The sequence below is a fragment of the Hyperolius riggenbachi genome, chromosome 2 (genome assembly GCF_040937935.1).
Source record: "Hyperolius riggenbachi isolate aHypRig1 chromosome 2, aHypRig1.pri, whole genome shotgun sequence".
In the NCBI taxonomy this organism is placed as follows: Eukaryota; Metazoa; Chordata; class Amphibia; order Anura; family Hyperoliidae; genus Hyperolius; species Hyperolius riggenbachi.
In genome coordinates this window covers 138769494-138781805 of record NC_090647.1, presented here as the reverse complement: position 1 = coordinate 138781805, position 12312 = coordinate 138769494, and the positions used below count along the sequence as shown (strand labels likewise).

Below are 12312 nucleotides of genomic sequence, written 5' to 3'. Positions count from 1 at the left end.
CTATCAAACTGTGGTATTATGAGTGAGTTGCCATGGTCCTTCTGTGCTGTCACACTCACCGTCTGTCTGCAGATGGATTGTTCAACACAGCTACGCCATCTGACATGTAGTCCTTGACCATCTTCTCCAGGCGATTGGTGTTGGAGGACGTGGAATTGCCCAATTGCTGTTCTGTGGGCTGCTGCATGGGTGTCAGAAAATGTTCCCACTCCAAGGACACTGCCAATACCATTCCCTTTTGGGCACTAGCAGCAGCTTGTGTTCTTTGCTGCCCTCCTGGTCCTCCTGGGTTTGCTGAAGTCAGTCTGTCGGCGTACAACTGGCTAGAGAAGGAGGAGGATGTCAATCTCCTCTCTAAAGTCTCCATCCTCAAGGGCCTGCTGGAATTGCTCCATTTTTGACCTGTCTGACACTTTCTTCAATCAGTTTTTTAACATTGTGTTTGTATAAACTGGGTATAAACCCAGTAATTGGTGTTGTCCAGAATAATGAATAATAATGAATAGTGAATAATGCGCAGGCCGCGTTCAATGCAGTCTAGCATGAATTGAGCCATGTGTGCCAGAGAATCCTGCCAGACTCCTCTGTCTTCATGTTCTTGTGAGCGTTGTGATTGTTGTGATGCACCATATTCGTCACCAGCATCACTTTCTTCCTCTTCTGCTGTCCATTCCCGCTAAATTGTGGAAGTCCAACGTGCACCGCTCTGTCCCTCGGCAGTGGGGGCATCCAATTCCTGCTCCAACTCCAGCTGTTCCTCGTCCTGTTCTTTGTCATAGCTGGGACCAGCGTTTCCTGAGGCAGGTTGCCTGATGTTGGTATCATCAAGCTGATCGTTTTCATCTTCAGATTCCCCAACTTGCATCATGCCAGCGGTTTCTATCTTCAACATTGATTTCTTCAGTAAACACAGCAGTGGTATTGTAATGCTGACTGTAGAGTTGTCACTGCTCAGTCACAAGCAACGTAGATTGCTCAAAATTTTGGAGGACTTGGCAGAGATCCAACATGGTGGCCCAATCAGATCCACAGAAGCTTGGTAGCTAGCTGCTGGAATGCGCCTCGGCACTGCGCAAAAGCGTGCTAGCATGTGCAGCGTAGAATTCCAGCGCGTAGGGAGGGACATCACCCAGCGAGCGATGGTGCGCTAGATTGAAGCACTCCTGCATCTCTTGGTGAGTCCTTCAGAAGCGGTACTGGACTTTAAAAAATGTTTGGTTTTTTTTCCTTCAACAGAAGATCTGCCACGTTGGAGTGAGGAGGACGCCGCCGACCCCAACACCAAGCTGAACCCCGGCGAACTCCAAGCAGAGGATCTTCAGGAACCCTCAAGGCTTTGAGCAAGCTGAGGAGGATCAGCAGTCCCGACGAGACCTCTCCTCATATGTGACTGTGTGCAGTGGAGTAGAGCTCCCCAGAACAACCTCTCACTTGTCACTTTGTCACTGGTCACTTTGTCACTTTGTCACTTGTCACTTGGTCACTTTGTCACTTGGTCAGTCACTTTGTCACTTTGTCACTGGTCACTTTGTCACTTTTCACTTTGTCACTTGTCACTTGGTCACTTGGTCACTTGGTCACTTGTCCAGATGATCTCGGTACACCTCCTGCGATTCAAATTCCTGCACACATTGCTCTGGGATTTGGGTGTGATGAATGATACATCTAACTGGCCACCGGAGGCAATTAAGGCCTTCAAAGAATTGAAAACAGCTTTCTGTTCCGCCCCCATTTTGCGTCATGTTGAGTTGTTGACGTCATGTTCATCCTCGGCCTCGCCTTGCATTTCAGTGCGAGGTGCATTTTCCACAGAAAAAGGTTGTGAATCCGGGCACAACATTTGTGGCTGTTCCATTGACCTTTCACAGGTAGAAGATTGTGGGGGTGGGAATAGCTCCTCCGAATAGCCCATTGTGTCCTGAAAACTACTCATTACATTGCTTTGCGCACACATTTTTTTGTCCTCATGCAAGGCCTGAGTTGCGCCTGAAAGCGTGGCCTTCTCCTCCTGCGCCTCCTCCTGTTCCATCACGTCTGCTGCTGCTGGGTTAGCGTTGCCGCCCGGTCCCTGTTTATTGAACCTCTTATCTTTATTACATTTATGACTGCATGGCGGTAAAAAGCATGCTATCCGCACGCTTCTTGTCCTCATGCAAGGCCTGGGTTGTTGTGTCTCAAAGCGTGGCCTTCTCCTCCTGCGCCTCCTCCTGTTCCATCACGTCTGCTGCTGCTGGGTTAGCGTTGCCGCCCGGTCCCTGTTTATTGAACCTCTTATCTTTATTACATTTATGACTGCATGGCGGTACAAAGCATGCTATCCGCACGCTTCTTGTCTTCATGCAAGGCCTGGGTTGTTGTGTCTCAAAGCGTGGCCTTCTCCTCCTGCGCCTACTCCTGTTCCATCACGTGTGCTGCTGCTGCTGCTGCTGCTGGGTTAGCGTTGCCGGTCCCTGTTTATGGAACCTCTCATCTTTATTACATTTATGACTGCAAGGCGGTAAAAAGCATGTTACCTGTGCAAAGAAACATGACATTTTCCACATTTAAAAGACAGTTTTTCCTTTGAAACTTTACAATCAATTTTCTCAAAAACTATAAGCTCTTTTTCCAATATTTTTTTTCCTCTTGTACCCACTCCCAAGGTGCACATACCCTGCAAATTTGGGGTATGTAGCATGTAAGGAAGCTTTACAAAGCACGAAAGTTCGGGTCCCCATTGACTTCCATTATGTTCGGAGTTCGGCGCGAACACCCGAACATCGCGGCGATGTTCGGCGAACGTTCGCGAACCCGAACATCTAGGTGTTCGCCCAACACTAGTTAGGAGTCTGGCTGCAGCATTCTGTACTAGCTGTAAGGGGTGCAGAACCTTATCTGTAGATCCGATGAAAAGGGCGTTGCAGTAGTCTAGGCGGGAGGATACAAATGCATGAACCAGGGAAGGTAGGTCTTCAGCTGGGATAAGGTGTTTGATTTTCGCTATATTTCTTAGATGGAAGAAAGAAGACTTGACGACAGCTGATACCTGCTGTCTGAGTTTTAGATTTCCATCCATCACCCCAAGGTTTCTCACAGAGTCTTTATACTGTACAGTATCTCCCCCAATTGCTAGTTTGAGGTGGTGAGTGTTTTGAACTTTATCCATTGCTGCAGCTGTCCTTGGTTGGTTTTGGGGTGCCATATCAATACAATGCTTGGGGCCCAATGTGAAACTAACTCACACTGGGGCCCCAAGCTCCTTAATTACGCCACTGATGAGGGGATATGATCTATCTATCTATATATCTATATATATATATATATATAGATAGATAGATATATAGATAGATAGATAGATAGATAGATAGATAGATAGATAGATAGATATAGATAGATAGATAGAGATTATATATATATATATATATATATATATATATATATATATATATATATATAATAAGTTTTGCCATCTAGTTACAAAGTTAGTTACAGTAAGCGTGGTTAAAATGTTGAATACTTTAGAAAGTAGTTAGGGCAAATTCTATGCTTACATCCGAAAATGGCGCAGGGAGAAAAATGGCGCACCGTTCTGCCGATAAATAAAACGCTATTTACCGTTTTGCAGAGCGGTGCGCCATGAAAAACCATGCAGGGGGCTGGGGTCGGTAGTACAGGCAGCGGGGGCTGTTAGTGTAGGCAGCGGGGGGGGGGCTGAAGGAGAGAGGCAGCGGGACACTGGAGGGCATAGGTATCGGATGTATGCAGAGGCATACGTTACCTTGTCCTGGGCCGGCGATCGCTCCTTCCCTCCGCTCCTTCCATTCGTTTGCTGTATTCCTGCATCCGGCCAATCACCATGCGGAGACTGAAGCCACATGGTCATTGGCCGGCTGCAGGACTACAGTAAACGAATGGAGGAAGTGAAGGAGCGGAGGAAAGGAGCGATCGGCGGCCGGGACAAGGTAACGTATGGCTCTGCACATCCTCCCGCGATGCCTATGCCCTCCAGCGTCCCGCTGCCTCTCTCTCTCTCTCCTCCCCGACCCCCGCTGCATTTTTGACCACTTATAACGCTATTTAGCGTTATAAGTGTAAGGCACACTGCCTGCGCCATTTTTAACACTTATAACGCTAAATAGCGTTATATAATGTAAGTCTATGGGGCGCCCTTTTTATCCCACTGGCGCTGTGCGCCATTTTTAACTGACACCAATTCTATATCTACATTTAAAGGAGGCTTTGATGCTTTTCTTGCATTGAAGGACATCTACAGCTAACATTAGATAACTCCCAGTGGTAAGGTTCCAGGGACTGTCTCCGACTGCTATCTACGGATAACCAATGAGATGCAAATACTTCTGAAATTAGGCAGATTTTTATGCAAATATATGCAGCTTGAAAAAAGACCAATCAATTTAAACCTGAGTTTATGCATATATTTGCATACAAAATATATATTTGTATGCATATATTTGCATACAAATTTGCATACAGCTGCATCAACTCAGAAGAATTTGCATATCTGTGATCATCCTAAAGGTGCGTACACACGTCAGATAAAAGTCTTTGGAAAATGAAAGATCACAGACCAATTTTACCCCCTTTCATGTAGTATGAGAGCCATACTGTACACTGTCTTTTCTATGGAGCTGAACTCCCCATCAGATAAAAATCTTTGCAAGATGCTGCACACAAAGACCGCTGTACACATTCAACAGATCAGTATCTGCAAAAGATCTGTTCCTGCAAAAGATCCATTCCTGCAAAATGCATTCATAGTCTATGATATCTGCAGATCCCATACACACCTTGTTTAATGGACATTCATCTGCAGATCAGCCCAACTTGGTGGATCTGATCTACAGATAATTGTCCGTTAAACAAGGTGTGTATGAGGTCTGCAGATATCATAGACTATGAATGCAGTTTGCAGGAACGGATCTTTTGCAGGAACAGATCTTTTGCAGATACTGATCTGTTGCATGTGTACAGCGGTCTTTGTGTGCAGCATCTTGCAAAGATTTTTATCTGATGGGGAGTTCAGCTCCATAGAATAGACTGTGTATAGTAGAATAGACTGCGCCTGCGTTGCTGTGTCCTCGATCCCGCTGATGTCATCAAGAGCGCACAGCGCAGGCCCAGTATGGTCTGTGTCTGCGCAGTACACTCCTGGTGACATCAGCGGGAGCGAGGACACAGCAACGCAGGCGCAGTGGTTTTCTGACTTTAAAGTCAGAAATTCCAGAAGTGAACTGGAGGCGGGCCGGAGCATTGGGGAGTGGCTGCGCCAACACAGGATGTCTGCGGGGGACCATTAGAAGCCCCGGGTAAGTTCAGCTCATTTTCCCCCGACCCCCCTACAGTATCCCTTTAAGGCTTATTACCTACCCTATAATCAAGGCTTACTGGCCCAAGCCTTTTGAAGGTCCTTTTCCACTACCAGCAACCTGATTCCAATTACTTGCAGATTGGCAAACGCTAGGCACAGTGAAACTCATACAGACCTCAGCAAACGTTTCCATTGGTGTCATCCATTTGCAATGCAATTTTCTCCTGAGCACAATCGGTGTCCTGCTGCATTTTTCATGCAGTTGAGCTCCTATTCTTTGCATACATTGCATAGCAATCGCACAATTATGCACTTTTTCAGCAATTCAAATCGCAGTCACAAATATACCACAATCCATCCGTACACCCCACAGATTACAGCAAAAAAAGTGGAAAATACATAGAAACGCAATCATGTTTCTAAGTGGATAAAAGCCGGGTTTTTTTGCCTTTTGAATTAACTGAGATATATGAGGGTGCAAAACAGTGTTGTACTATTTATTTTTTCTGTTTCAACATGATGGACAAATGCCTTTTTTGTTTTGTTTTGACCGTATTTTTCAGACTATAAGATGTACCTGACCATAAGACGCACCATACCATAAGACGCACCTAGGTTTAGAGGACCAAAACAAGGGGAAAATAAAAATACTAAACTTGGGTGTGTCTATGGTGCAGGGTAGAGTGACCAGACGTCCCGGATTCGGGGTCCGCTGTCCCAGGCTGCATGAGGTCCCGGGAAACGTCCCGCTTTCAGCAGCGGGACGTCCCGGCCTCGGGACTCTAGCCACTCTATCCTCATGAACGGGCAGCGGCGTCTATAGACGCCATGCCAGTTCATTGCCCGCAGCCCCGCTCCAGCCTCCTTAGTCTTCCAGTGTCTGTTCCGACACCGGCAGGCGAGCAGGGCTACGGCAAGATGGCTGCCGAACCCTGTACTGGAGACTATTTGTGTCTCCAGTACAGGGCTTCGGGCGCCATCTTGCCGTAGCCCTGTTAGCGCGGGAGAGAAGATCAGGAGCAAGATGGTCCCGGGAGCAGCACACCAGAGGCCGGAGACTTCTGCCAGGTGAGTAAATGCTTTTCCAGGTGAAATGTGCTCCCGTTACGTTTTTTTTCTGGTGAAATGCTTGCCCGCATTGCGTTTTTTTTCTGGTGAAATTTTTGCCCGCATTACGTTAATTTTGTACTGACATGTTTGCCCGCATTGCATTTATTTTGTACTGACATGTTGCCCACATTGCATTTATTTTATACTGACATGTTGCCCATTGCGTTTATTTTCTGGTGTCCGGGGTAACTGTTACTGCATTTATTATTTAACCACCCTGGCGTTCTGATTAAATCGCCAGGGTGGCTGCGGGAGGGTTTTTTTTAAATAAAAAAAAAACTATTTCATGCAGCCAACTGAAAGTTGGCTGCATGAAAGCCCACTAGAGGGCGCTCCGGAGGCGATCTTCCGATCGCCTCCGGCGCCCAGAATAAACAAGGAAGGCCGCAATGAGCGGCCTTCCTTGTTTCGCTTATATCGTCGCCATAGCGACGAGCGGAGTGACGTCATCGACGTCAGCCGACGTCCTGACGTCAGCCGCCTCCGATCCAGCCCTTAGCGCTGGCCGGAACTTTTTGTTCCGGCTACGCTGGGCTCAGGCGGCTAGGGGGGCCCTCTTTCGCCGCTGCTCGCGGCGAATCGCCGCAGAGCGGCGGCGATCAGGCAGCACACGCGGCTGGCAAAGTGCCGGCTGCGTGTGCTGCTTTTTATTTCATCAAAATCGGCCCAGCAGGGCCTGAGCGGCAGCCGCTGGCGGTGTTGGACGAGCTGAGCTCGTCCAGACCGCTCAGCTGGTTAATGGTCATAGATGGCTATGTTTGCGGCTTTGTGGTTACGGTATACTATTAGCATCAAACAGTTTCTGCACACCCATGATGCAAAGTCTCGTTTGACCACATCATGGCGTAAACACTGCTTTCTTATGCCTCGCTGTTACATCATTATGTTAGCTCCACCCATACAATGTCATGGCCACGCCCCCCCCACCCCCGAGTCTTCGTCACTGCGCGCTCAGTCCCCCCCACTTTTCGCCCCGTCCCAGGTTGGACCCACAAAAATCTGGTCACTCTAGTGCAGGGGCATCTTGTGAAGCTTTTACCCCAAGCTGTGTAAGCTACATTGCTCAGCTACACTAACCCATGCTGCCCCCCCCCCACCAATCACCAGCTACATTAAACCTTGCCACACTGATCTCTGCTACACTAAACTACAAGTGCAGATGTGCATGACAGTACCCTAATGCAGACATCAATCTCTAACAATAAAACTTAATGCTAATAATCCGCACAATCCGCGCGGCAGAGATCCCATATGCAGAGTCCATGTCAATAAAAATTACCAGCAATGCTGATAATCCGCGTGGCAGAGATCTCTAATGCAAAGTCCAGGTCAATTAAAGTTACCAGTATCACTAATTATCCGCGGGCCAGAGATCCCATATGCAAAGTCCAAGTCAATAAAAGCAGGGCCACCATCATAATTTTCTGGGCCCCATATTGGGCAAACTTACCAGGTGCAATGCATTTTACCGGTGAAGTCTTTTCCTCTGCATTGCCGCGTGTCCTCCAGTCATGTAGTAGGGAGGGAGGGGACATAAAGCAGCCAGCAGCAACATCATTTCACCACACAGCTCCTGTGGCTGAAAGGGGCCATGCTGCAGGAGTGATTGACACATGGGGCTTGTGTGGCACTGCTACTGTTTGGGCCCCAGACTGTCCTGGGGCCCCATACAGCAGTACCTCCTGTACTGCCCTGAAGGCGGTCCTGAATAAAAGTTACCAGTAACGCTGATAATCTGCACGGCAGAGATCCAAAATGCAGAGTCCTTTTCAATAAAAGTTACCAGCAATGCTGCTGCTAACCCGCTCAGCAGAGTTCCCTAATTGCAGAGCACAGCAGAAGTTGTTAATTACCTATCTAGCTGGAGAGTTATCCATCTTCTCCTCAGTCTTCAGCTGCTGCACTGTAACGCTATCTAACACAGCACCTGCTCACTCCAAGTCCTGTCTTCTCATTACTTCCTTGTTTAGCCCCCTCTGCCTGTGTGACAGTAATGCTCCCTCCTGGATTGGCTGCCAGCCCTGCAGTGCATAGTGATTGGACTACTAGATCCCACCTTCAGATGTATCGGAGCCAAAAGTCATGCAGGCAGAGGGAGCTAGACCAGGAAGTAAAGAGGAGACAGACTTTCTCATTCTCGAATGAACCAGTTAGACTCTAAAGGAGAACTATACATTAGATGATATATAGGATGGGAGCTGTTCCTTTAATTATTTCAGCCCGCGGGTTGTTTTCACCTTACTGAGAGGAATTTTCACATTTCAGCACTCCATAAAATCCATCACCAATCAAGACTAAATGTAATAATAATATACCCTCTTGACATACATAATATATATAATTATATACACACACACACATTGAAAAAAAAATATTCCCCATTGTATTTAGTTGTAATATTACTATTTGGCCACAAGCTTTCCTCACACATTATTTCCTATTTGCGTACAAGTACACTAAATAGGAAGTAATGTGTGGCTGTTGCATTTTGGGAGTGACGCAGGCATTTCATTGGTGCCAGCGATCACGGGGGGCCTCAAGGAAGATGAATGAATGGGAACAAAGTTCCCATTCATTAATCTAACGATCGGCGGTGGGACTGACGGGAACAAGCAAGCGGGAGGCAGTGCAGTGGCACCAATTAAGAATGATCACTGTTATTGAACAAAAACAGTGATCAATCACGGTGGACATGTGCGGAATGGCTCAGGGGACTTCTGTCCCCTGCCACCAATCCCCCCTGTCACCGGGTTCATCGCAATCACTGGCTTCTGCCTGCATGATCACACGCACAGCCCCGCAGACTGCACAGACATGAGCCTCACGTCCCTGCGGCTACAGCAGCACCTGCCACGGACGTGAGGCTCACATCTGTGAAGAAGCCACAGGGGCCCCCGTGGGGGGAAAAGTTTGAGAGACTGACAACTAAGGAGCCCTGCCTATGTGTATTTTCTGGGGAAATGCTGCCTCAGTAAGTGTGATTTCTGGTGAAACACTGCCGCATCACGATTATTTTATATGGGGGGGGGGGGGGGGGGGGGGGCGCCCCAGGTTTTCTCACCTGGAGTGACAAAATGGCGCCCCTGACTTATGGTGTCTGATTACTGAGACAGTGGAGTGGGTAAGATTGATGTCTGACTGTCGCTGCCTCATTGAGAGCTTGTTGTCTCATACTGAGTCCAAGATCCTGGAATAACAGTATCAGTGACATCCTGAATGTTTTGCCAGAATTACAGTAAATACTATACATTATGTTCAGCGTGTCATTGTTGTTCCTCCATATAGCATGTTCTCTTCTGTACTAAAATAATACGGCTGTGTGTGTATGTATGTACTGGGAGCAGAGCTGTGATGAGGGACTTGTCGGCTGAAACGGGCTGGAGAAAGTCCCGGGTAAGTAGATCTGGGGGTAGCATAGATTGCCTGACGTTTCCTTTAAAGGAGAACTGTAGAGATAGGTGTATGGAGGCTGCCATATGTATTTCCATTTAAGCAATACCAGTTGCCTGGCTATCCTGCTGATCCTCTGTCTTTAATACTTTCAGCCATAGATCCTGAACAAGCATGCAGCAGATCAGGTTTTTGCTGACAATTTTGACAGATAGGCAAGATCAACTGCATGCTTGTTTCTGGTGTGATTCAGCCACTACTTCAGCCAAATAGATCAGCAGGGCTGCCAGGCAACTGGCAATGCTTAAACTCCTTAGCGGTAACACTGTGCTGGACACGGGGTAAGCCATCGCAGAGGATTTCTCAGGCTCTGCTGAGCCGATTTGCATAATTTTTTTTCAAACACGCAGCTAGCACTTTGCTAGCTGCGTGTTTGGTCCGATCGCCGCCGATCCGCAGCTACCTGACGCGATACATAGCCCCCCCGCATACCCTTTGCGTAGCCTGGCCAATCGCCGCCAGACTGCGCTATGGAGTGGATCGGGACTCCCTGTGACGTCACAACGTCGATGACATCACTCTGTTCGTCGCCATGGCGATGGGGGAAGCCCTCAAGGAAATCCCGTTCAGAACGGGATTTCCGGATGGGCATAAGTGCCGTCGGCGATCGGACTGTAAGGGGGGACGCCGCAGGGAGGGGGGGGGAAGCATGTAGCTAGTGCTAGGCTAACTACATGCTAAAAAAAAAAAAAGGGTAAAAAAACCCTCCCGCCAGAGAGGTTTAAAGGAAATAAATATGGCAGCCTCCATATACCTCTCAATACAGTTCTCCTTTAAGTCTAAGTGGTTTTATCTGCATGAGAAAAACACATTAGTCAGTTTTCCTGTGCAGAAAGCGAGGGAGGTGGGGGTTGGAGGGGGGGGGGCATCCAAAATTTTGCAAGGGGGCCCAGTGATCTCTAGTTATGCCCCTGCTAGTAAGTTATATTTCATTTGATCCTATCAAAGAACATTCATTCTCCTGATTGGTACAGGTGGTATACTGTATAGGTTTTATGCTACTTTTATACCAACCCTCTAAGTTTAGAGTAGGACATAAATAAAATAATCATGGCAAGGGTATAGTAGCATGAGGTCCACTAGCATGTTGCCTAAAGGCTTTCCATGCTAGCAGAAAAGCTTTTTGTACTAAATAGAGTATTAGCTGTTCATGGTTTGTGTAACATAGCTTTGATTAGTGCTGTGTATGTTTTTTTTTACTTTCTCTTCCATCTGCATCCAGTGAGATTCCGAAGCACCATTTAAAAATTGTCTGGAGCAGCGCACACATGTGGAAGGGGTCTACTCTTAACCTCTCCAATACTAACATATAAACCCCCATCAAAGCACACCTGACCGGAGACAAAGCTATGTTCATGCTGGACTCATACCTCTGTGTGGTGCCTATGCCTCTCCTCTTTAAACCCCCCTTTCCAAGGAATATGTGCTGCTGATTCTCTGCCTCTAATACTTAAAGTGTTATATTACCCTGTGTTACAATTTTTTTTTTTAAAATGCATGCCTTTCTCCAAATGCAAGGTCACTGCCAAGATAGCGTAGATAATGCCATGCAGACAATCCAGGAAAGAACAATTACATTACGATACGATATGACACAATACGAATTTTCTTACATGACAGACTCTCTGTTAAACAGCACAGAATTCAGACATTCCCTAAGTCCAAATGGATCCGCATAACGATTTCAATAATATATATTCAGTGCAAACTCCCCCCCGCCCCCCCCCCCCCCCAAAAGGAATATACAGATGTTGAACAAATAGAGCAATAAAAAAGTTAAAAGACATAGACGAATAACATTTATATTGCACTTTTCTCCTGGCAGACACAAAGAGCTGCAGCCACTAGGCCATGCTCAGGAGGCAGTAGCAGTGATAGGGAGTCTAGCCTAAGGACTCCTTACTGAGTCAAGATTCAAACCCTGGTCTCCTGTGTCAGAGGCAAAGCCACCAGTACAGTATCCAGCAACTGCTAGTGTGCATAACTTAGAAAGTGTTGGTCTTACCTTTTTGTCCGTCTTTTTAGAAATGTATATGAGTAGAAACCGTTGTCTGCCAGTTGGTAGAACTTTTCGGTGGTTGCGGCTGAGGAAATAAAGCTATGCTCTTACATGGAAGATAGTGAGAGTGGTTTGACTCATCTCCTCCTTTTTGCCCAAGGTGATTTTTCAGTCTGGGAGGTCATGATAAAGCTGTTTCACAAGCTCTTTTGCATAGCGAACAATTCCAGTTTTTTTTTTTTTTATTCTGGCTGTACTGGAAAACAAAGGGATTTAAAGGACAACTGTAAGGAGAGGGATATGGAGGCTGCCATATTCATTTCCTTTTAAACAACACCAGTAGCCTGACAGTTCTGCTGATCCTGTGCCTCTAATGCTTTTAGCCATATACCCTGAACAAGCATGCAGCAGATCAGGTGTTTCTGATATTATTGTCAGATCTGAC

General features: G+C 47.0%; 1 protein-coding gene across 1 annotated transcript in view; it reads right to left on the bottom strand.

Annotated features, from left to right (window-relative positions):
• The window catches only part of LOC137545827 (retinol dehydrogenase 7-like), a 43545-nt gene extending 31550 nt beyond the window's left edge, over window positions 1-11995 (bottom strand). Inside the window, exon 1 of the mRNA XM_068267504.1 lies at window positions 11874-11995. The gene's annotated coding sequence lies outside the window, so the exon portion shown is untranslated. The remainder of the gene's footprint in view (window positions 1-11873) is intronic.
• Between the last annotated feature and the right edge of the window lie 317 nt (window positions 11996-12312).